Raw genomic sequence first — 21,875 nt, forward strand, 5'->3', positions numbered from 1 at the left:
GCTCATTCCTGAAGAAGGGCATGTGCCCGAAACGTCGAATCTTCTGTTCCCGAGATGCTGCCTGACCTGCTGTGCTGTTCCAGCAATAAAGTTGAAGAGGGGTGGACAAAGTTATATATCACACAATACCAAAGTTATATATCAACAGGTTTATTTGAAAATACAAACTTGTAGCCTTCTTCCACCTCCCCTGGCAGCACGTTCTAGAAACTTACCTCCCTCTCTGTGGGGAAAAAAAAATGTCTCACACATCTCCTTTAAGCTTTCTCCCTCTCACCTTATGGTCCCTAGCATTTGACATTTTCACCCTTGGAAAAAATGACTCCAACTGACCTCCCAATCCATGCCTCCCATAATTCTATACTTCTATCAAGTCACCCCTCAGCCCACTGACACTCTAGTGAGAACAATTTAAGTTTGTCCAACCTCGCCTTTTAGCTAATATGCTCCATCCAGGCCATCCTGGTAAACCTCTTTTGAACCTTCTTCAAAGCCTCCACATCCTTCCTACAGTATGCTGAACCTTTCCACATAAAACAACTCTTTCATCCCAGGAATCAGCCAAGGTGAGCCTTCTCTGAACAATTTTCAATTCAAGTATATTCTTCCTTAAGCAAAGAGATCAATTTTGTATAGTAATCTAGGTGTGGGTCTCACCAATGAGCTGTTCTATTACAGCAAGACTTCCCTACTTGCCTCTCCATTCACTCGCAAAGATTTGTTATGATGGCTCATTTGTAAAAATAGATTATTTAACAATATTATTGAAATAATAATAAAACAGATAAAAATTATAAACACTTTGTCTCTAGATCTTTTAGCATTTACCACAATTTACACAATGCAAGTTAAAACTCACATTAATTATCACTTCCATCTTTAAATTGCCTCTTGCCTGAATTTACAACATTTCAAGATGCTTTCTATAAACATTTTATATTTCTGCATATTCAAGATATCTGAAGAATATCCAACGTCAGTCAGAGGCGAACAAAAACCATTTCATAAAAAAAAAAACATTTCATTGAAAAGCAAATCTTGAATGCTAATTCAATCAAAAAGATGGATTAATAGCAACAAGCTCCAAGATGTCAGTAACCATAAGACAACAGGAAATAGGAACAGGCATAAGTGGTTAAGCCCCTCAAGCCTGCTCTGCCATTCAAGAGGTCTTGACTGATCAGACATTCCTTACATCAACTTTCCTGTCTTTTCCCTGTAAGCTTCAATTCCCCTACTGATCAAGAATCTATCTACCTACCTCAGCCTTAAATATCCACAAGAATTCTGCCTCAAAGCTGTGGCCAAGTTTTAAATTACACTCCCTCCACTTTATTCTGAGGCTTTGCTTTTTGGTCCTAGGCTCTCCCAAGAGTCATAGAGATGCACAGCATGGAAACAGACCCTTCGGTCCAACCCATCCATGCCGACAGATATCCCAACCCAATCTAGTCTTGATTTCAATGAAGGGGGAGGATGTAAAGTGGGATGTTGATAGTCCGAAGTCAAGACATATGCGGTTTTCAGTATACAATGCAGCTGGTTATGTCAGTGTTAAAACGTACAATATTTAAACTAAAAAGTTACAATGTTATTCCTTTCACACAGTATGCATACCACAAATACCTCCTGAAGTTGGAGTGTGCAAATGAATAAACAGTTTGCTCCTACAAGTTCCTGACTTTAAAAAAATTGATTGGGAAACATCTCAGCACTACCCTGTCAAGCCCCTGAAGAATCCTATATCTTTCAATGAAATCACCTCTCATTCTTCTAAAATCCAGTAAGTAGAGTCCTAACCTGTCCAAACTTCACTCACAAGACAATTCCCTATCATTCGTGTGAACCTTCTCTGAACTGCCTCTAATGAAATGATATATTTGCTTAAATAAGAGGAACAAAACTACTTACAGGACTCCAGATGTGGTCTCACCAGCACGATGTACAGTTGTAGTAAGACTTCCCCACTCCAATACTCCAGCCCTCTTGAAATCAGGGCCATCATGCCCTGAGCCTTCCTGATTACCAGCTGGGTCTGTTTGCTAGCTTTCTGTGTTTCATGCACAAGTGCCAAGTCTTTTTTGTTTGCAGTTTTCTGCAGCTTTTCTCCATTTAAATAATATTCTGTTCTTTCATTCTCCCTTCCAAAATGAACAACTTCACATTTTCCCACATTAGTACTAGTACCACACCCAATTGCCCAACAAACACAGGAGCACATATGCAGACAGCCAGGAAGAGGAACATAGACAGTATTTCCTTTCGTGTGGCTTTGTCTCAAACGGATGGGTTCCTTTTGCTTCACCCCGCCCCCAACTCTGGAAAATAAAAAGTTATTTTAAAAAAATACACATTTAAGCACCTCGATGAAGAGGTCTACTCGACCTGCAAACCGCATTCTGCAGCGCCAATGTTGCTATTTTAACAAAATTAAGCTCTGAAGCCTATATTAAAAATGATTAAAACTAAAACTCCACCAATGGTACTTCACTAGAGAGTTCACACAAAAAGAAATCAACACAAACACTCAGGAAAAGAAACCAACGCTAGTTCTGTCTCTCAAAGTCAAAGATGATCATACGTTGTTTCTAACTTTGAAGGAGGTTAACCAATTCCAATATAATAAGTCATCTATTGATTTAATTGCACAAATATGTCATAGTCACGTGATCGAATACTGCCTATAAAGAGTACATTAAGGAATCACACTGGTTCTGTCTGTTCCTAAGCCACTGGCATCAGGACAATTATTTGTTTGCTCCATGACTCATTTCCACAGAGTTGGTTTTTGAACACCTCAAAGCTTCAATAATAGTGACTGCAGCAAATTTTTCTGGTAGATAGAAGAGCTCAGCTTTGAATCCCTAGTTTTTCCTGCATCCTAAACCATGGTGTGTGAAGAGAAATGTGAGCTGAGCCATTGCTGCAGCTGCCTGCTGGCATGTTTTAAACTGTTTTACAACTTCCACTTGTACTCAATCACCCTGACCTGGGTCCTACAGAGATTGCAGTCTGGGTGTCATGACTGGCACCTCTGTGTATAAGGACTCAAAGCATCAGCAGTCAACTTAAGGAAAGGGACCTCGAGTTAAAACTCATTGAAACTCCCATAGTTTTTTTGTTTTTGATTCACACGATTATCTTTTCAAATCATGAGTCAAAACACAAGTTCATCATTGGTTATGTAACTGCTCCATCATTTCTAACATTCTGTTCTGTGGTTTTTAACACCCATATTCACATGCTGTTTATAACACAGCTCAGCATGCAAAACTTTGTGGTATTCAAAACGCTCAACATTTGAGCTGCCCCATATTCCTGACTATCATTTTAGTCTCTAGGGCAGATTTCGGTAACACTCAGCCAATTCTGCTGCTGGAACCAGACATGTCATGACTCTACTACACAATGCTTCAGCACTGTTCTTCACTGATGATCTAATAGTTAATACCCTGCTTAAGAGCAGAATTTGCTGCTCTGTTATGTCCAAAATTCCAGCTGTGGTTAATAGAATGATATAGCACAATCACCAAAGGAATTCACCACACTACTAGATCAGGGTTACAACCAAAGCCTGTTTAATTGCACAGAGCATTTGCCATCACCTTTAAGTTTGAGATGAATTAGATGCAATAGAAAAGGGTGACACTAGAAAAGCACACCAGGTCAGGCAGCATCTGAGGAGCAGGAGAGTCAATGTTTCGGGCAGAAGAGTTTCATCAGGAATATGGGGGGGGGCGGGGGGGAAAGGAGGTGGCAGTTAAGGGGATGGTGAGAGAGAAATTTGAAGGTGGGGATGAGGGTGGGAGGTAAGGTAGGTAGGAAGGCAATAGGTGGATACAGGTTGGGGGTAATTGTGATTGGTTAGTGGGGAAGATGGAGCGGATAGGTGGGAGGGAAGATGGATAGGTAGGATAGGTCAAGAGGGCCGTGCCAAGTTGAAGGGGTGAATCTAGGATGACGTGGGGAGAAAGGAGATTTGGAAACTAGTGAAGTCAAAGTTGATGCCGTGTGGTTGTAAGGTCCCAAGGTGGAAGATGAGATGTCCTTCCTCCAGTTGGCAGGTGGCTTTGATTTGGCAGTGGAGGCGGCTTGGGACTTGCATGTCCTTGGGGGAATGGGAGAGGGAGTTGAAGTGGTTGGCCACAAGGCGGTGGGGTTGTTTGGTGCACGTTTCCCAGAGATGTATGATTTAGTTGTATTAAGGTACCAGGAAGAGCATCAGTTTTCCAAATCCCTGGTCATCAGTCAGAGATGGTGGCAGGGCAGCTTTTATGACAAAGTCTGCGATTTTCTTTGAACCCGAGACGACAACGTGCCAGGGGTGCTTTTTCTGATTGTTATTCATTGTGTCCTTGTATCAACTTGAATGAATTTCAAGTGAGAGAACATGGGTGGATCATATGCTTTAGTCATTTTATCAAAATAGAAGTTTGAGGTTAGCTCAGACATTTAACTGATTACTGATAGCCAGGCCTCCCTGATTTGCCTCTGAAAAAATTCCATGTTCTGCTCCAGGTTCTGGTGTGACTGCAGAAAGTTCATTCCATTTTCTTTGGTGCATACAATTTTTTTCAAATTTCAAGTCAAGTTTAGTGAACAAAGCCTGAGCTATTTGTATTCCGTTACAGCCCTGGTCAAATTTCAGATATAAATTGCCACTTGATCAAAATGAGCTGAAGTGATTTCATAGTGAATAGTGAATGGCTGTGGGGAAGCTACCCAGCACTCTCTTCTTTCCTGTTGTGGGCCAAATCTCTCCCTGGAAGGTATTTGTTCTCTCTACACAAGAGCCCTACTCTCCAGCCTCAGAGTTTCAGGGGAAAGGTCAAGCTGACTTGATTGCTAATCCTCTCTTCCTCCTAAAGTACCTAACCTCTATTAAAAGATGCATACAGTTCTATTTTAAGGGTTATTTCCTCTGGTTACAGTAAGCTGTAATTTGTAAAACCAAGGGAACACTCGCAACCTCTTAACGGGAATGCTGAAAAGGAATGAGTGGTCAAAGGGAACAGATCACATGAACAATTTCAACACAGTAAAACTGTGCAAAATACAAAAGCATTTGCACCCACCCACTATCTTTAAAGGCTTACATTATAATCAATAGTACTGAAAATGAAAACCACATCATTTAATGAAAACTGCTTTTAATTTATTTGGCCTGCTCCTCTTTTTTTCTGCTGAAAGATAATCTTAGCTTCATTTCTAGGAGACAATACTTTCTCCTTTTTATTTTAAGAACAAAAACAAGGTGAATGAATATATCATATTCAAAAGTCGAGTAGAATGGGAACATGACACATTAATGACATTCTTTAACAATGAAGTTAGAATTAACACATTAATGATAATCTTTAACAATGAAGTCCAGTTACATTTACCCTTGTTAAATGGCAAACAATGTTTCTCTAAAAATGTAAATGTAAGTTTTCAAGTCTGGAAATATCTCTTAAAAAAAAAAATCAGAACTTGCATTTCTTTAAGGTGGGAAAACCATTTTGCATCAATGTGCAAATGACCCCCATATGGAAAGATTCAGGTGAGGTAGTGAAAATCAGACTGGATAGATGGATTTTAAAAACGTTTTGAAGAATAGAGTGGCAGACCCTAAATTAATGGGAGCTCTAGAGAATGAGGTTCAAGTGACTGAAGACTCTGTTCCCAGTGAGCAAAGGGAAACAATGCATTGAGCTAGTTTGTGGTAATTAGCATTGCTAAATGCACTACGGCAGTAAACATTCATACCTAACTCCTTTGCAAGTGCATTATTCTGCTAACAATACTGTGTCCTTGCATAAACTAGATATTATTCAATTCTTGATCAGCCACTTATATTTCATAAAATGTACATTACAGAAACAGACCACTTGACCCAACAAGTCTATGCCTGAGGTTACATTCCATACAAGACTCCTCCGTCCAAGCTTTAAATATCCTATCACCATACCCTTCTCTATTTATTTCACACTCAAATATTTATCTAGATTCCCTTGAATGCATGAATATCATCTGCCTGAAAACACTATGTGGTAGCAACTTCCATATCCAAATAACTTATTAAACATGTTTCTCCACTTGAACAATAATGAGATGAACGAACTTACCATGGTTTATACTGGTCAATGTGTTAAAGACTGATTTCTTTTTGCTCTACCATTTTCTACAAGAAATATAAATTTCAAAATCGCACATTCCACCAAGTAGAAGTAAAGACAATTTTCTTTACTCCATATTTTTGTGCTTGTGTGTGAGGAGTCAGACTTTCCTTTTAATATTAAATGCGGCAGCAGAGAAGGTTAACTGAAAAAAAAAATTGATTTTGATTTCAACTTGTTTATTTTAGATTTTCATACCAAATATACGAAGAAAGCTCCACAAGTTTCCAGCTCAAGTAAACAGTTACACAGTGACAGCCGAGCGAAGAACCTTTTTTTCCTGACAGTGTAACATAAAAGTTATAATCTATAACACAGATGTTAACATTTAACACTGAACATCAGTTTTATCAAATGATAATCAAGATATTCAGATTTCAAATTTGCTCAGATAGTGGTGAGCAGCATCTTAATAAATTCCAGGAAATGACATCCACTGTACAGAAGCTCATTAGTAATACAGATTACCTCCATAATACTCCAACTGAAGAAGAGTACAAGGTGGGACAGTATTAGGGAGTTGCTAATGCCAATTAGACTACACAGGACACCATCATTGCTGGCCTCAAAATAGCAGACAAACAGCTGCACAACAGAAAGTAAACACTTCCATCCTTGTAATCACTAGTATGTGTAATTCAGAATCAGTGATGCACTTTAAAAATCTAGATATAAAAAATACTAGACACTAATTTGACTACATAATAAGTGATTGCACTACATAAGTAATACATTGGCTCTGAAGCATATTGTGAACTTAAAAAGGTGCTATTTAAAATTTCAATATTTCCTTAAAACACCAATGTTGTTGAAAAGTTGACTTAATATTCTATTTGCCAACTTCTCTGACTGCTTACAGCAAAGGTTCTACCTGAATACTCTGTGTATACTTTACAAACTGTGCACAAGTATAAGACATAAGGAAATGTACAGTCAGCATCAAGAGCAGTTTATCTCACTGTCACGAGAGAGAGAGAGAGAGAGTGAGTGAGAGTGTGAGAGTGTGTGCGTGTGTGTGCGTGTGTGTATGTGTGTATGTGTGAGAGTGAGGGGGCAGCTACTGGTCTTCAGCGGGGAAGTCAAAAGTCACATTAATCCCACTGTCAGGTGTTTGAGTTTGAAGGGAAAGACGGCCAAAATTTGGGCTCATCAGCTGTGAAACACATTAGCCTTAGTGCAAAAAGGAATTATTCAACCATCTATGCGTGCTCCATCTAAGAGCTTTCCTAAATTAATTTGAATATCCCACTTAATATCTTTCTCCAATAATTTGAATCTTTCCTAACTTTAATACTTACCCAATTTCCCTCAGAAAATGCAATGATCTTGGACTCATTTCCTGTGCCAAAAGTATTCCATATTACAAGAGCATTCTATAAATAACATTGACCAAACTGCTCTCCTCACTCTTCAGTGATGAATTTAAATTGATGATTCTGCATCATTTCTATTTCAACAAGTGGAAATTGTCTCTCCCCACTGACCTTATCAAAGCTCTTCACATTTATACGCTTTTGTAGAAAATCCCCTCATTCTCTTCTGTGCTGAAAATAAAACTGGCACCTCAGGAGTCTCCTTCTAACTTTAGTTTCCATTCCTGGTCAAAACGTTTAAATAGAAGAATGGAGGAAACAGAAATGTGAGGGGCTATTCTGCCCTTCAGTCTATTCTTCTCTTCACTTATCCTCGACTTCAACTTTACTTTCCTCAATATCCCCAGAACACTGAGCACTTTTAGTTGCCAAAAATCTAGCGATCTTGAATATGCTCCAATGCCCAAAGATCTATAGTAATTTGCAAATTTGATAATGAGGTACATCAACAAATTCACCAGTTTCAGTAACCTAACCATGCAACCAATGACCAGTACAGAATCATTTTGCTTTAAGCATGTCTCCTACTACTGAAACAATTGTGTGCGTGCTTGTGTGTGCACACGTGCACCGAGGGAGACTGGCCGCACAAAAGAACTATCCAAAATTATAACAGATTGAAATGTGACAACAGGAAAAGAGTGCACAGAGGTCATTTTGATGTACTTATTCCAAAGCCCAACTCAAAGCCGTCATAGAATTATGATGACACTAATAAAGAGGCCATTTCACCCAATGAGTCCATATAGCTCCCCATACAGCACTCCAATCAGTCTAATTTTCTTGCTATATCTCCATTTGCCCTGCCAATTAATTTTTCTGAAGTAAATGCATTCTGTAACCTCTCAAAGGGCCTTCACATCCTTCTTAAAACGTTGTAACCAGATCTTTGTTAGGTAAGGGTGGCAATGACAAGTAAAGGGAATTAAAGTGAAGTTCAGCCATAACTGCATGATAGAATATTCTGACAGTCTAAACTTATACTTAATGTTCCAGGGTTTCTGTACTGTCAGTCCACACTGCTTGTTAAACAGGTATAAATATTGTCTGTACATCCTCTACCGGGGTAGCACACATGCATTTCTTCTGTCCTCTGCACTCCATAACCACTTGTCTTCTGTACTGAGGGATAACAAGTTTGGGGCTGTCATTGCAGTATTTTCTTCATTTCTCTATGTTGGGGTAATAATTTCAATCATCCTTGGCCACAACCATCTTCCCCTCCATTCTGCAGGGGTTCTTCTTGACTGGTTTAAAACAACTTTTAACTGGAAAAATATTTTTTCTTGGTTTGACTATTTCCATGAACAGATTTTAAATAGGGAGCAAGAATTATATTTACCCTATCATAAACCTTCATTATCTTGGGTCTCTGCATTACACTACAATCTTCTTCGCTTCAAAGAAAAACCTTAACTCCTTTCATTTCTCCTCGTAACTAAGTCCTTACTCCTTTTAAAATCTTATGAATCCTTGCTGCATCTTTTCTATTGGTTTGTATCTTATTATGGAATACCCAAAACCATCCATAATACATCACCAAGTCAGAAACTGAATGAGACGGAGATTGTACCTTTCTGCTTTCTATTGGTCCTCTCATTTACAAATACTTATATCAGAAACAAACAACAGATGAATATATGGAAATACCAGAGCACTACCGCTACAATATACCTGTATTGCTCGATTAGGGTTAAAATACACTCATACGTTCTTATATTCAGAACACTAATAGCTCTACTGATGTTTATTTCTGGTTTTTGGGGGGGGGGGGGGGGCAACACTGGCTGTACAAAGGATATCTGAAGTATTTCCAACAACACAACTGATAGCTCATGAGAAAAACAAAGTCAATAGGTTACTGCACGTGCCACCAAAAGAAATGCTGACCCCACCTCAAATTCCTCCATCTGCACTGTATTTGTACTAATCAGTTTAAAACGTCTGCGCCTAAGCATTTCAAAGGTTCTTTTGGACACAGAACACACCAGTATTTTCATGTTAACACTAGATTTTTCTTGTAATGAAATGAAGTTCATTTTCTTCAATATAGTTTAATCTCTGTGACATACATGCATCTAGAACAGAGGCTGGTTGGAAATGCTCCCCTACTTCTAAAAGTGCTCCTGTGAATACAGAAACTAGGAAATGTGGGGATGTATAGAATGACCCTCTGCAAATTACCTCTGACTCTGACTTAAAGTTGAAGCTCCTTTGTAGACTATTTTCTAAGGGTTGGTCTACTGACTGAATTATCAAGAGGAAACAAAGTTAGGCCAATTTGTGGTTACCCTGCCCAGGTTACAATGGGAATCAAGATACTGAAGAACCAAGACAAACAAGTGAAATGCAGGAAACTGATGGTGGGGGGGCAGTGGAATGAGAAATCAACTGGATGGTGTATAAGTATCAAAACTGGGTCTGACTGCTCTTAACAGATGAGGATTGAAACTACAAGACTGTAAACTCATGAACATTTATAAACAATTTAAAAAGACATGCAGCAGCCTTCCATCAGAATCTTCTTCCCTCAGGTCTCAGTTCCATGTGATGCAACATCATCCAACTCACTGATGTTGCTCTTCAGCTATCAGTATAACAGCTATTAACCCCTGCAGCTGCAGATGGTGAGGCAAAACATTGCCACGAGCCATCATATAGGTTTTGCAACATCTATCAGAGTAAAACTGTAAAGCTGTTTTTATGAAGGAACTTTAAGTGGAAACATTCTTTTACAATTAAAGAATGGAAACAAGTTTGTATTTTCATGATCAAGAAATGCATTAATATCTGCACATCTCAGCCTATCCAAATAGTAGAAACCATTAAGATTAATGTCCTAAAGCACACATTTTAATGCAATGCAATATGGGTAACAACAGATCACTTTAGTCCGAGTGCTGTGGGAACAGTGTACATGAAAAGCAGCTCATATTTAATCTACACTTGCTCGAATTGCCAGGGCATTTAATGGTATTGTAATATGGTCTGAAGATAATTAAACCATAACTGCAGTTTCCTGGTTTAGTGCAGTCTAAAAGAGACATTAGATTTATCCACTTAGAATGGTGTAATCTTGTTCCTTCAGCTGATAAAACCTCTGAATGGTCAACCCAAATTGACTAATCATCCCAGAATCCAAACATGATCATCTGCATCTAAGTCCACAGATGAACTAATTAACCTCTTGACCTCCAATAATAATTAAGTCAACAAGGCATATTGAGACAACTTATCCAGTTTCAAAATACTGTTGTTTATAAACAACTCATATAGCAGATAAAATTATTTTTGAATGGACAGAGAGCACAGCTAGAGTGGTAACTATTGGGTTCACCTCAAATTAGTAGGCAAGTTTTCTACAAGATGAAGCAGTTACATCCTAATCAATGTGACAGCCATTTTAGTTCCTGGGATTTACTGACGATAAGTAACCCATCATTCTAGTTAATCAGAACACTAAAGCAAGAGCCAACTTCCTCAAAATCAACAGGTCTTTAAATTAGGCCTCACCATAGATTTATTGAGAAGCTGCCATTTATACCTTAAACTTGAGCCACTAGGAAGAGGTCACCACGACAAAGGAGTAAAATAACCACCTACATGAAGGGTTATCAGAAATTCTACTACACTATACATTTCCTGTCATTTTATTTCATATTGTCAGAAACTCCAGTATTAAGCATCCTGTGAATCTCTGGACAAAACTAGAAAGAAAAAAAGGAGTAAATATTTGATCAATCCACTTAAGTGCAAAATCAAATTATATTATATTATATTTGCTTTTATGAAACAAAAATAAATAGGTACAAGGCAGATGAACAATTATGCAAACTAGTGTTACCACACCAACTGCAAGAGACTTTAAAATGAGTTAGACTTTAACTAATTCCAATCAAAGCATTACTTTACAGGACAAAATACAAATGTTTCTTCTTTACGTTTTGAAGTGTGGACACTCTGTTTTTAACTTGGCACACTGTTACAAACAGGAATTGAACAGAAGAATTTATAATTAATTCTTCAGTGACATTGCACCACGGAAAGATCAACGATAAAGGGACAACTTTTAATACTGACAATTTATACATTACATACTTCAGAGGAACATTTACAGTTTAATATCCAAGGCATAGAGTTCTGCATGATGGGAGTGCATAACTGAAATTCACAGAGGCACTTGTAATTTTCCATCCAAATATTTTATTGGCTGCAAATTAGAAATGGTGAACTCTTCTCCTAAATTCCCAATACTTGCTGTGCAGTACAAACAAAATTCACCTGCAGCTTCAAGCAGGTTTGCCTTATTATTGTTCATTGCATAAGTTTTATCTGCACCATTTAGAAGTAAGCAGCTAGAATGCAAAGACAGGCCATCAATCAATCTGTAGTTCCTGAGAGTTATATACTTCCAGCAGGCACAAACTCATCAGAACATGCAGAATTTGTGGGCTTTCAACATTAGCAGATATCAATTCTCGAATACCATTCATTTCTAGTTTGAGTCAAAGCAAGTTCACTGAGAGAAGACAAACACCATTTTCAAAAGCAACGACACAAAAGCTTGCACAATCTGAAATATCTTGGACTGATAATGAAAGATGAATTAGGAATCATACTGAAATTCCCCACTGGTTTTTCAACTGCAATACATAATTTGTGGACTCCCAAATAAAATAATTATCTCTCTCTCTCTCTAAAGCTTAACAACTGTATTCATCCTTGTTGCATTATTAAATGCCATAGGATAGTTTGTGAAGTTAAAGGTATTATGTAAATGCAAGTTGTTATCAATTATTCTATGTGCATATTTTGTATTTGTCCTACAATTCTATGATTCCATTCTCAGTGTATAAATGATTCATATTTTCTGTTTACATATTTCTAACTGTATCTCTGTACTACTTAGCTTATTTACCAGAATGGATTTGAATGTATCTGGTCCCATGTCTCGGTAGCAGATGTGATAATGTCGTGTGCAGTGACGAGCCTACCAAGCTTCTCCTTTTCAAGGAACAATCGCTGCTCAGTGCCCATCAGCAGCAGCGCAGAGAATTCCATCCAGGAATGCTGCCATCATTTTATTGTACTACTTGTGGGTCAGTTAAAATAAACAAACAAACAAACAAACAAACAATGAAAAACAGCAGACAAAAATAACTCACAGAAGTCAATGTCTTTAAGAGAACTCAGGAAGCCTTTTTCTTAGGGCTGAAGGGTTAACACACTGATCACAATTACAGAAGTTAGTTCATAAAAGACTAACTCTAGAAAACAGGAAGAGAAATGCACAAACTTAAGCACTTCCTGGTCCCACTGAGATGAAGTCGGAGATGGGTGTTGAACGGCAGGAAAGGAAGGAGAGCAGTACTGGGACTGCTGCCCAATGTATACTGCACTCCAGGGGAGGGCCAGCTAGGTACTGGATTTTGCTGCCCACTGCTTGGTGAGAGCCAGCCAATTAGTGCCATTCAGGGGCCATGTTGAGCCAATGCTGGTATTTTACTGACCAAAGCAATATCCATTATCAAATTCCCTTAACTCCCACTGTCCTATGTGCAAAAGACACAGCTCAATCGAGGTGGTCCCTCGGGACAGGCCAGGGGTCTATCGATCCATGTCTAGCCTCTAAATTGTGTGTGTATGTGTGCACGTGTATGCCGGAGAAGGATGGGCGGGGGGGGGGGGCTTGTGACAGACGGGGTAGTAGGACAAGGTGGAGGGGGTGACTGGAGGAGAGGGTCAGGGAGCCATTCAACATTTTCAGAACATTATTCCTGTTGCCATGATTGGACTAATAGGCCATGGCCACCATTAGAAATACTGACAAATTTAAAGGGGCTATCCAACATGGAGCCCCATGGCACATGCACATATAAAGCTGAGGGGTGAATTTGTATTTGCAGATACATTCTATTTTGTTCAAAAAGCACATAATTTGTAGACGTAGACACACACACACATACACATACACACACACACACACACAGAGTCAACGTGGCATTTTATAAACTCCTCATTTGGAAATAAAACACAGACAGACTTCAAACACAACCTCACATCTAAAATACATTCTCTGACCAGAGGAGTCACCTCCTTTATATTGCTAACACCTTAAAAAGTGTCTCAGGGCAATGACTTGAAAGAAATTCTGGGATTTGCATATTAATTAATCAAAACCTGCACCTCCATTCTAACGGATTAAAGATTTAAAAACATCCGAAGTGTGTTCAATTTGTTCACGAGTTGGATGACCCTTTAATCTTTTCTTTATAAATTCTGTGTCTAACATCTTCCTCTCTCGCTAACAGCTGATAAAGGAGCAGCGCTCCAAAAGCTAGTGTCTTCAAATAAACCCACTGGACTATAATCTGGTGTCGTGTGATTTCTGACCTTTCCTAAATCCCACTCACCACCTCAAAACCAAGCTCACCCCTCTCTAAAATCTGTCCTCGACTGCTTTTGTATCTTTGGACAAGTTCCTACATTAAAGGCACAAATTATTATGAATTAACATTCTCCATTCACCTTTTGTAATGCTAAATGGCAAGAAGAACTACTGCTATAAGTTGGCATGAGATTTATAAAATTATATGTATGAGCATAACAATGCTCAGGTGTGCAGTCATGTTTAACAGGAAGTGAAATGGAGTACAATGTAAAATCTCTGCATGTTAAAGTTTAAAGCTGATATATTTACCTAAACAGACCATGTGTAAAAATTACTTTAATAGTAAATAATAAAACCTGTACACCGTACTGCAGTTCAGTCCATCCTTGCTGCCAACAATTTTAGGGAAATATTAACTCTCAGCTGAACTCCTAAATAACACAGTCAGTTCCTTTCAAATGCACAGACTACTTCCACAAAATTGCTCTCTTATTAGCAGTGATGTCATTGTATTTTCTAAACTGGAGTTGATTTTTATTCACCCATGGTCAAGTACTGGACAAGTGCTGGTTAATATATATAAACATTAACCAATCATTTTCCGTTAGATATTGAGACAGTTTTGCAGGATGCAAAGTTACTGTTCTGTGCTGAGATTTCTACATAACACAATTGTTCCAAACACCTGAATGTGTGATGCATTTCAGGGACAAAAAGCCATCTTCAGAATCATGGTTCATCTCACTAATCCTGTGGAACTTTTTGTTCTCTATTTGGTTAAACTAATCATGGGAAAAGGTGAAAGATGGAACTTGAATTACAAGAATTTACTCTTGCGCAATCTATCTCACTTTCAGTTTTCCATGAAAGGTTCTCCAAATTGTCAACTTTCATTCTGGCGTTAATTCTGAAACTTGCTGTGATTTGTCATACATTGTTGGAGCAGTTCTCAGGGCTTGCATCAGAAGAATGAAATGAATAAAATCACAGTATATTGTGGTCTCTGAAAATGCTTTCCTTCTGTTTAAAATCAGCAAAAGTACAATACTCCAAACTCATTCCCCCATTTGTCTTTTCTGCCAGTCCAACTGAACCACCAACATCCTGAGAGTTATCATGACCAGAACCCACACTGGATCAGCCATATAAATACTGTGGCTACAGGAGAAGCCAAGAAAGGCTCATTCTAAATTATTCCAAAGGAGCTATTTAACAACTGTCATAGAATAATTCCCACTTGCCTGGATGAGTGTAGTGCCATGAACACAAACTCAGCACCATTCAGGACATGGCAGTCTGCTTGATTAGCACCCCATCTTAACATTCACGGGCTCCACCACTGAAGCACAATGGCAGCAGTGTATACTACCTGCAAGATGCACTTCAGCTACTTGCCAAGTGTCTTTGGGCAGTAACTTCCAATCCACAAACCCACTTTCCCTGCCATCTAGAAAAGCTAGGGCTGTAGGTACATGGAACAAAACCAAATTCAAGTTCCCCTCCATACCATCGCCATGACTTGGAAGTGTATCACCATTCCTTCACCGTTACTGGACTAAAAACCAGAGGCTTCCTTCCGAACAATACCTTGGGGGTGCCTTCACCAGATGGACTGCAGCGATTCAAGAACACAGCTAAGTACTACCCTTCTTAAGAGCAATTTGGAAGGAGCAAGAAATGCGGGTCTTGTCATCAGCACAGAGATCCAGTGAAAGCAATGAATAAACTATGATTGGTGGCTCCTTATTTGGACAACACATCACAAGTTTAATTATTAAAACATATAAGCAACATCTGACAAGTGAGTCTGTTTCTCTGTGGCCCTACATTTTCTTGATAGAAACTGTAAAAGGACAATAAGCACAAAGAAAATATACTGAGTTAGACATTTCAACTGAGAACTGTATTCTTGACACGATATTTAGGTGGCATTTTCCCATCATCTGTAATACACGGTGGAGATGAATCTAATTCCTCCATTTCCTCCTAGTTCTCATCTAGTCCCATTCAATTTTATTACAACTGTCTGTTTATTGAATCGTCAGGCTTGAATGAGTCACATTCCAGACCTCATACATTGGCATGTCTGGCTATGCAGAAGGTGCAATTTGGGTTCTAAGTATGTTCAAATGTGTAATCTTCACAGAAAGGAATACTCACTCATTGCAATAAAAAGCAGACAGCACACATTATCCAGCTAACAGCACTGAGCAGAATATGTGTCTATAGAAAACAGGTTGGATTTTTAATTCCTGGTTAATTCACAGAGGTAGTCAATTAAATTAAATCAAATCAACAGATACATGAAATCCATGGTAACAGAGTATTGATGACGCTTTTTTAAAAAAACAGGTTATGACAAAACTTTAAAGAATAAATTCAATACTGGCAATAACAGCTGGCTCAGCCTCCAAAGAGAAAGAGAGAATGGCACTCAAGCTGAAATATCAACGATGCCATGCACTCAATTGTCACTACAGTAGACACCAAATAAAATACAGATTTCACCTCTTGACCTGTTGAGGATATGAGGCATATCCTGCATACTATGAAATTGGTGCTTACACATTACTCATGTCTAAAAACAGTACGGAATAATCATCGATATGTCATACTTGATTTCCTGAAGCATGTCTGGCTAAACAGTAAAAGATAAATACACCAGATCGCACACTTAAAGAAAGTTATTTTTCGCAAGCTAATGTTGAATGATCCAGAGTATTGACTAATAGCAATAATAACCAAAAGATGAGAAGTAGTCGACTGTAGGTTAATTGGAAAGATGCCACACATTAATCGAATGGGTGTTTTGCTATTCAGAATGAAACTGGTAGAACTACCGTACACTCGATGTCTCCAGGTGTGATTCCATTGATCACAATTCTCCAAGACAAACTAACAAAGCATTCCAAACAACACACCCCCATAATACAGAGTGGCTTGTGTAAATTAGATAATATTTAGTATAGTTAGATAAGGTAAAACAAAAGTCAATCACCAAATCACATGCATCTTTTTTCTAGCTGCTTGAAAAACAAACCATTCCATTTATAATAAAGACAACACCTAGGAAACACCACTTTACTTAAGTCTGCACACCCAACAATTTCCAGTTATTCTTATACTGCTTTCAAAAAAAATCCAAATTCTAATGCACCCTTAGTTGACAATCAGAACTAGAGATTTTTAAATAATTAAACAGTGTGCCCTGACAAAAAAAAGTATGTTAAGCACTACCAGCTTTTTCCGAATCAAGACAATTACATCGCTCAGGTTTTTAAATCTCTAAATGACACAAAACAGATCATACCAAAAAATGTTGAAATTATCAGTACTGAATGCATGCATCTACGTTCGTCCTTTGATTTTCTGAAATAACACCTTTTGCTATCCTGTGTCTGATTAGTAGGGAATTTAGATCAGCAAATCAGGTAATGATGAAAGAAAATGAGAAAATAACTGGTAGTCAATCTTAAAGGCAAACTTTAATGTTAAGAGTTTCTAAACTACCTCAATGAATAATTCCTCAACTGAATTGATGTAAAGTTAATAATTGATGATTACATTCTTTGCAAATGTTTTTTTCATATTCTACTCCTCTTTTGAAGGCATTGGGCTATAGCTCCATAATCCTCTAAATCCAAATAGTCATTCTTTGTATATGCTAGCCATGACAACCAATGTCAGCAAGCTATCATGCCCTCACCCAACATACATGTTAATGTCTATTCAAGCTAAGGGTGTGGTAATAGCAAAGACTTTTGCTGTTGAGTCCCAGCCAAGAGGCATGGAGCACAATATTTCAGTATAGCGGTAACTCACCTTGCATTTTCTAGCCTCGATAATCAGGCTACACTGAAAAATAACCTGAAGCACATTTATGAGAAATATAGAAATACACAGAGATCAGCAAAGTTCTGGCTGAAGCAGATTGAATGGCCACAAGGCCTGTTTCAACAGACCGCATAGCCCCATTATAAAGAGTGGTAAAAATTTGTCATCAGGTTTCCAATGACTCCAGGTAGAAGCTTGTGTTTGAGTATTAAATGAAAATGGCAACAGGCTTCTCTCTGATCTCACCTGTAGCTCCACTTTGTACTCGGATTTAAGGACAAGATTCACAGATGAATAATGGCTGCATGAACACATTATGAAACAAATGGAAAGGGTAGGGCTCCTATACTCATCCATCAACTGTCACAATTAAAATCCAAATCCTCAGCCTGTCATGCAATCACAACTAGATTCAGCAATGCATGCCAGTGCTAATGGCTTCTTTATAGGCCTACAACTCAATAAAATATCTTGTTGAAGTTCATTGTTATTCTCTCCGCAACATTTAGAGCCTGTAATATCAGACTGAACTGTAAGAACAATCTTTATTTCCAGACAGCAGCAGCTGATGGATTTTTGTCTAAAGACTAATATTGAGTCATCATGCTAGTCAGCATTGACTCAATGACTCAGTGGTAAATCAAATTTTATCTAGTGCCTTCAAAATCCTACAAACTTTTACTTTTTGATCTCCCATTTAGGAACTATTTAAGATGGTGACCATCAATCTCGTGCTCAACAAGACCTTACACAATATGGTTTCAGGTCTCCTTTATATTGCAGGATTGTGTCTAGTGACAAAAAATACCTACAAAATTTGGTTAACCTAATACCATTGACCCAGCACAACAAAACTACCCCACGAAGAAGTTTCACTGGGTGCTCCTTATGACCAAATCCCACAGGCTAAAAGATGATCCCTTGCCAATTTGTCAATCCATCTGTAAAACGCCAGTTGTAACTTTTTCTCGATGTCTGTGCTTAAAGATCACCTCCCAGTGTCCAGGAAAGTCCAAACTAGCAGTACAAAATCAAAACTGTGGTTTTGCATTACCACTGCAAGTGTTAAAAAAAAGCTCTATCTACAATAGTGGCTCTGTCGTTGCCAAATGCACCCTACACTGCAACACAAACAAAGCAGGTTCAGAAGCAAGAAAATTAACACAACCATACAACCACATTTTGGAATAAAAATGAGTTATTAATCTCTCATCCATTCAACAGCTCACATTAAGATCCTGAAATTAAAAGTTATTTGAAAACTTGTTCTATAATAAATTATGCTTTATATGCCAAATTCTGGTGCTGATCATGACTGAACTCATTTAGAATGCTGGGGTCATTTGGTCAGCTGCACTCAAGGAATTAATAATCAGATCTCAAAGATTGTTGAAATATGCCTTCTATACATCATTATTTATCAAAGATAAATATGAGCGTGAAAAATTCAAAACATATTAGTAACTGGGGCACAGTTACTTTAAGCACCAGACCAAAGTAATCATTAGCAAAGTAAACTAAATTAATCAATTCATTTTTCTGCAGAAAAACTTGTAATAGGCTTCAGTAATCTCAAGGAATATAGTTCTTCCTATAAAACCTTCCTTGCCCCTCTTCTCATTATAACTTAAAGATTTAAAAGATCTATTTGACTGGAATTTTCTGAGGATCTCCTCAAACTATGATGACCCTCAAGTTTGTTGGAAACAACCCAAAAATTTTAAAGTAGAAATGAGTTAACCTGATTTTCTAGCTTAATTGAAAATGTTCTGTTTGTTAAATGATCACTTTGTGGTGTTAGTGTTTTAAGTCAAGAATAAACAACACAAAACATTGTTAAATGCAGTCTCTCTCACCAAAAGAAATTAGCAACTACTTCTGGTCAAATTATCACAAATCAACACTTAACACATTTACATGACTTTCTTTATACACTGCTTAAGCAGAACCAGGAACCCATATCAGACGATACATAAAATAAACTTTGTTCCTCAAATATCAAATCAATGATTTCATACAGCATGTTAAGCGTTCATCTTCCATTACCAACAGTAAAATTATAGTTATGGTGTATAAATAATAATAATACTCTTTCTTACAGTTAGTAAACAAATTGTTCTTTTGCTCTCTGTTATAGACTCCTTTGTTTTAATCAAAACTTAGTTGCGTTTTTAAATTCTGAAGTAATGACACATATCCTTGGTGACTGTGATAATCAAGTCTATCTTTTCTCCTCTCTTCATATTATGGTACATCACCTGCCTAAACGTCTGTCTGGTGGAGATAAAGTATTAGATCCAAGTTTTTTTAAAAATACAGTGAGTCACAGCTAGTCTAAAACAAATGTATCAGATACATCAGCATCTATGAAGACAACCTACAAACAGGATAGAATACAGAGAATAAACAGTCCAAGACAGTCAAATACTCCATAAGACATAGGGCACGGATCCAGTACTTTTGGAATAGGGGGTAAAAGTGAGAAAGGGTGATGAAATGAGCTATGTTGGAGAGCCACCCAGATCTAACTGGTGCAAATATGGTGACATACACACGTTTTGAAATTTAATAAATTTTTAAGCGATTAAAATTTCCCTTGGATTCACTGACAAGAGTCAGACTGTGAATAAATAGGTGGGGCAAGAAGGGCCGCACATTGCCTACAGCAAAATTGGGTTTGATAAAATGAATGTACTTTTCCCATTCCCATTTAACCAAGACTTAAGTGCTGCAACAATCCCTCAGAATACTCCAGCACTTACCTGCAAGTAAGGGGAATAATTAGTTCTGGCAGTGAATGGTTACAGCGCCAGCAATAAATTTCATATCATGCTGGAGCGAGATAACATCTTTTAGTCACAGAAGAATACTTGAGCACCTGTTTGGCTTAATACATCACAAAATGTTGGACATACAACATACAGCTGCAGGCAACTATCAAACAATTCAGCCTTTGTTTGCCTTGAGAAAATAAATAACTAAAAAACAGTAGAAAATGGGTTGATTGTACTTGCATCAATCTTGGAAGTGTATCTGTGTCGGGTTACTGTAACTTTTCTAAGTTCATTCATCATTATATTACTGAAAATCCATTCAAATTTAACAAACCACCAAAACAAAACCAGCTCCACAGAAATTCCTCTCACAATGCATTCATTATTGTATTAGCACTTCCTCTGAATCATGTGGAATTCAGAGATCAACATTAATTAATAATAAATCCCTCAAATAAACAGTTATTTTTCTTCACTATTAGGTTGAATCCCTGAATGAAAATATTGAAAATGTCAGTAAGAGAGGCAAGCAACAGCTAATTAAGCCTGTTGAAATGGAAGAAAGTATAGCAAGTGACCTTGGAATAATGTGGTTACCTCATATTCAGAGGGGAAGTTCTGTTATAAACAGAAGGGCAAAACCAGGGTATCTTTTACATTGTACTTTAGGATGTAAATTATGGTCAGGCAGCATCCAAGGAGCAGGAGAATCGACGTTTCGGGCATAAGCCCTTCTTCAGGAATGAGGAAAGTGTGTCCAGCAGGCTAAGATAAAAGGTAGGGAGGAGGGACTTGGGGGAGGGGCGTTGGAAATGCGATAGGTGGAAGGAGGTCAAGGTGAGGGTGATAGGCCGGAGTGGGGTGGGGGCGGAGAGGTCCACCCCACTCCGGCTTCTTCCTGACCTCTCCGCCCCCACCCCACTCCGGCCTATCACCCTCACCTTGACCTCCTTCCACCTATCGCATTTCCAACACCCCTCCCCCAAGTCCCTCCTCCCTACCTTTTATCTTAGCCTGCTGGACACACTTTCCTCATTCCTGAAGAAGGGCTTATGCCCGAAACGTCGATCCTCCTGTTCCTTGGATGCTGCCTAACCTGCTGCGCTTTTCCAGCAACACATTTTCAGCTCTGATCTCCAGCATCTGCAGTCCTCACTTTTTCCTCGAAGATGTAAATTATGGATCAGGAAAAGATAAAACTGCATTTTGGGGAAACCACGTGTATAGGCTGGGAAACTAGATGTGACAGCAACCTTTAAAAGTTGATCAACATTAAAACAATGCGCAGAAGAACTGTAATTCAATGTGTCAACCATGTTGGCCTCTGAATTAGAAGGGTATAGAC

General features: G+C 38.3%; 1 protein-coding gene across 5 annotated transcripts in view; it reads right to left on the reverse strand.

Moving 5' to 3' along the window:
* The window catches only part of LOC122546872 (C-terminal-binding protein 2), a 293,229-nt gene that overhangs the window by 260,763 nt on the left and 10,591 nt on the right, over positions 1–21,875 (reverse strand). The window contains exon 1 of one of the 5 annotated variants that reach the window (XM_087998943.1): positions 1,912–2,113. The exons of the other annotated variants lie outside the window; for them this stretch is intronic. The gene's annotated coding sequence lies outside the window, so the exon portion shown is untranslated. Of the gene's footprint in view, positions 1–1,911; positions 2,114–21,875 lie in introns of those variants that run through there. 5 annotated transcript variants of the gene reach the window in all.

Source organism: Chiloscyllium plagiosum, unplaced genomic scaffold (assembly GCF_037043375.1).
Source record: "Chiloscyllium plagiosum isolate Xiang-an unplaced genomic scaffold, Cpla_swu_hap1 HiC_scaffold_22, whole genome shotgun sequence".
NCBI lineage: Eukaryota > Metazoa > Chordata > Chondrichthyes > Orectolobiformes > Hemiscylliidae > Chiloscyllium > Chiloscyllium plagiosum.